This window comes from Medicago sativa, chromosome 6, assembly GCF_051527215.1.
Source record: "Medicago sativa cultivar Bolivia chromosome 6, Bolivia_mono, whole genome shotgun sequence".
NCBI lineage: Eukaryota > Viridiplantae > Streptophyta > Magnoliopsida > Fabales > Fabaceae > Medicago > Medicago sativa.
Window position 1 is genome coordinate 74,706,724 of NC_140754.1, and position 4,906 is coordinate 74,711,629.

General features: G+C 40.5%; 1 non-coding gene across 1 annotated transcript; it reads right to left on the reverse strand.

The window, feature by feature from the left end:
* Positions 1-313: 313 nt before the first annotated feature.
* On the reverse strand, positions 314-420 carry LOC146916807 (small nucleolar RNA R71). The gene has a single exon (XR_015017077.1). It is a non-coding gene; the product is annotated as a small nucleolar RNA R71 (small nucleolar RNA).
* Between the last annotated feature and the right edge of the window lie 4,486 nt (positions 421-4,906).

A 4,906-nucleotide genomic window follows, 5' to 3' on the forward strand; every position in this document is an offset into this window, starting at 1 on the left:
ACAAGCTGTTATAGTGTACCCAACGGTTGAGGATGACAACTTTGAAATCAAGCCTGCCCTACTTAACTTGGTGCAGCAAAACCAATTCTCGGGATCCCCCACTGAGGATCCCAATCTTCACATCTCTGTTTTCCTACGAATTAGTGGAACCATGAAGGAGAACCAAGAAGCCGTAAGACTTCATCTCTTTCCCTTTTCCTTAAGGGATAGAGCTAGCGCTTGGTTCCATTCCCTCGAAGTCGGTTCCATTACTTCATGGGATCAGATGAGGCAAGCATTCCTTGCCCGTTTCTTTCCACCATCTAAAACCGCTAAACTTAGAGACCAAATCACGCGGTTCAATGAAAAAGATGGGGAATCTCTCTATGAGGCGTGGGAGCGTTTCAAAGAAATGCTAAGACTTTGTCCCCACCATGGCCTAGAGAAGTGGCTTATAGTCCACACTTTTTATAATGGCTTGTCTTATACCACTAAGATGTCTGTTGATGCAGCTGCAGGTGGAGCACTTATGAACAAGAATTACACGGAGGCGTATGCCTTGATCGAAGACATGGCTCAGAATCATTACAAATGGACCGACGAGAGAGCCATCTCTAGTTCTTCACCCTCCAAAAAGGAGGCAGGTATACACGAAGTCTCTAGCTATGATCACCTTGCTTCTAAAATTGATACACTAACTGAAAAACTTGAAAAATTCAATGTTAGTGCTATCAATTCTGCATCTACTCCTTCTTGTGAAATATGTGGTATAGCTGGTCATGCTGGTGTTGATTGCCAACTAGGTAGTGCTATTAATGGTGTTGAGCAAATAAATTATGCTCAATACAACCAAGGGATGCGACAAAATCAAATTTTTTATAAAAATCAAAATCCCTATGGACAAGTAGCACCACCCGGTTATGCAAACAACCAAAGATTCACTCAAAAATCCAATTTGGAAATTTTGTTGGAAAACTCTATTGCCAACCAAAACAAACAACTTCAAGAACTCAAAAACCAAACTGGATTTCTGAATGATTCTGTTTCCAAGCTCAATACCAAGGTTGATTCTATTGCTACTCACTCTAAAATGCTTGAAACTCAAATCACTCAAATAGCCCAACAAGTGGCTACATCTTCCCAAACACCGGGAGTCTTTCCTGGTCAAACCGAAGCCAACCCCAAAGCCCAAGTTAATGTCATATCTTTTAAGGGTAGTAAGTTAGGCGAAACTTTTGCTAAGGTTAAAAACATTGGGAAAGAAAATGTCAAGCCCTTAGGTGATAAAGTTGTAATAGAAGAAGCTAAACCACTTGAAGAAAACAAAACTCCATCCCCCTTAAATCCCGAAAAGCTTAAATTAGAGGGTAAGTTTGAAAAATTTGTTAACATACTTAGGAAGATTTGCATTAAACTTCCCTTTGCTGAAGCTTTGTCTAGGATGCCTCTATATGCCAAGTTTTTAAAGGAAATTTTTTCAAAGAAAAGGGCTATAGAGCATAATGAGACAATAGCCTTGGCTAAGGAAACTAATGCACTCATCCAAGAAGCACCCCCTAAGCTTAGAGATCCAGGTAGCTTAGCCATACCATGTGAAATTGGGAATGAAACCATAAACAAAGCCTTATGTGACTTAGGAGCTAGTGTTAGTTTGCTGCCTTTGTCTCTTCTTAAAAGGATAGGGATAGGAGAATTGAAACCTACCGAAATGGAACTGAAGTTAGCAGATCGTTATACCATGAAACTTGTAGGATTTGTCGAGGACATACCTGTTAAGATAGAAGGGATATACATCCCCACTGATTTTGTAGTCGTTGACATTGAAGAGGACGATGACGTCCCTATAATCCTAGGTAGACCTTTCCTTGCAACTGCAGGAGCTCTCATTGATGTTAAACTTGGTAGGATAGTCTTTCAAGTGAGTGATCAAATGGTAGGATACGAGTTGGAAAATGTTATGAAGGGTCCCGCTCTTTACTCTTGTTGCATGCTTAACGATCATGTTGTGAAAGAACGTTTTATAGCGTCATCTACACAATATGATATCTTTGATCCATTCTAAGGACTCTTTCTAACCGTCAAGCTAATGACATTAAAAGAGCGCTTCGTGGGAGGCAACCCACGCATTTTACTGCTTTTGTTTTGTTTTTCTTTGTTTTAAGTTGTTTTGTAGGTAATTGTCCAAGTGTGATTCGAAAAAAAATCAAGAAATTGAAAAATTCTGAAGCCCCCAGGACCAGAAAGGTGGCACGGCCCGTGCTAGGTATGGCACGGCCGTGCCAAGTTTTTAAAAGAAAAAATGGCCATGAAGTCAGAATGATGGCACGGCCCGTGCCAAGGGTGGCACGGCCGTGCCCGACCTCTTGTACCCTATATCACAAATTTTTTCTCTTCTTCTTCCTCATTCTCAAACCACAAACCTCTCTCTACCTTCAAACTTCTCTCTAAACCTCCATAACCTTCAAACCTTCAAACCACCATATCTCCCTCAATTCTTAACCAAATCACTCCATTCTTTCACCAATCAACCACAAACTTCACCCAAAACAAAAACCACCAATCAAAAACATCTTTCATCCATCCAAACCCACAATTCACCAAAACCCTAATCCTTCAAAACCTAACCCAAACACCACAAAACCTTAACCAATCCCCACATCCAAACCAACAAACCTTCCTTAAACATCAACCCCAACCCTAAACCAATCCTTTCCACCAAAAATTTTCCCAAACCCTAAACCTTCAAAACCAATTCTAACAAAGGTCAATGGCTTCAAGAAGAAGTGGTAAAGAACCAGCTAGCTCTCAAGGAGGACCTCCCCCAAAGAAGCAAGCCCAAGTGAAGAATCATGGGATCCAGTTCAAAAATAACAAGCAAAGGGACAGGTATAAAAATCTCATCTCTAAACATTTGCACCCTTCTCGTTATCCTGATCCCAATACTTTAGATATGCTAGAGCTGTTTGATGATGTTTCTAGGTTGATAGGAAAGTTAGGTTGGACTGAATTGCTGAAACCTATGAGGGGTTATGAAAATTTCACTTATGAATTCTTGAGCTCAATAGATTTTACTAAAGATAAGTTGAATTTTGATAACCCTAACCATAGAGTTGTTTTCCGGTTAATGAATATTGATTATGACATGTCACTTCAGCACTTTTGTGAAGCCTTAGGTTTTGCAAATGAAGGATATATTCATGATCATTGGGATCCTAGTCTAAAACCGGCTAACTATGACCCAGCTGCCTTTTGGAAACAAATCACCGGTCTTAACAAATACGTCCCTAGGGTGAACAAAGCTAGCAATATTCACAACCCCGTACTTAGGTACCTTCAGAGGGTAATGGCTTGCACTATTTGGGGTAGAACCGAGCTAGGAAACACTAGAACCGATGAGTTGTTCATGCTATGGGCAATGCTCCACAACCACCCCGTCAATACCTGTTTTTATTTGATTGATCACCTAGACTTTGTCGGTACTAGACCGGCCGGTAGAGGAGACATAGTGGTGGGTGACATCATTACATATATAGCTAGGTGTTTTGGAGTGGGTGAAGATGAGGGGATCAAACCAATTGAGGGAAACAATAGGCTTAACATAGAGACCCTTATTGCTATGAATTTCATCAAACATCGTCCACCCCTCCATTACCAACTTAAGCTAAATGTGCCAATCATGTTTTTATTGCCTAACCCATCTCGGACTACCACCGAGGTGGAAGAAAATTGGTTGTATGTTAATGATGTGCAGGTTCTTGGTGAGCAAGATGATGATGAGGGAGAAGGTGCTAACTTGCACCGTGATGAAGGAGAAGGTGCTAACTTGCACCATGAAGAGGGGCACCATGGCCATGAAACCGGTGAGCTTCATGAAAATCAAAGATGGACATGGATTCACAATGAAATCGAGAGGATGAGCACCGAGCAACAAAGGCAAGGTGTTGAGATCTCCGGCCTTCGCAATGAAGTTCAAAGGGGCAACCGTGTCAATGATGAAAATAATGAGATGCTCCGTCGGATGATGCAACACCTCCAACTCCAAGGTCCTCCTTACGGACCTCCATAAAATGTGAGCTTTCCTCTTCCCTCTCTTCCTTTCTCTTCACTCTTTCTCCTCTTTCTTCTTCTACTCCTTCTTTCTTTCTTCCTCTACTTCTTCTTCTTCTTCTTTTAATTTCTTTTTCTTTTGAATCATTGAGGACAATGCTTCCCCTAAGTGTGGGGGGGCCTAATAAAGTGTCTAGAGTCGTAGTGTCCAAACTCCCTTGAACTTTATTCTTTTGTTTTGTTTTTATAGCAAGAGGCATGACTAGTAGCTTGTTTTTAATGTAAATATGGCATGAAAATTTTTGTTTTGTCTCTTCTTTAGGTCCCCTCTTGTACATGAAAATAGTTTCTTGTGTTTCTTATGTTCTTGCTATACCCATGTCTTGTTTTAATGTGAAAATTCTCCAATGAGAAAAGCACCCGGTTGCAATCCTTGAGCAAATGTATGAATAGGTATTTTAAGGAACACGTTCTATCTTTAGTGTTAACTTAGACCCTTTTAAGTCTTAAGAGTAAAAGTAGTATAAGTTTGTGTGGGAAAATTAATCAAATTGTTCTTAATTGTTATATTCTTATTAATTTGTTAATGTTAAATGGGGCGGGAGGATGGCACCAACATGTGGGGGAAAGGACAATCCCTAACTTCCTAATTGTGGTGGTGACTCCCTAATTTGAACCTAAAGTGAAACAATTCCATCAATGCTAGGGGGAAAGGACAATTACATCCAAAAAGACTTCCTACGCGGAGATGAAACAAACAATTTTGCAGCACTGCTTAGGGTGATTTTGAATCTAGGAGGAAAGGACAATTACATCCAAAAAGACTTCCTATGAGGATAGATAGCCCCTAAGCATCTGCAGCCCCTTGTGCTTAATTGTT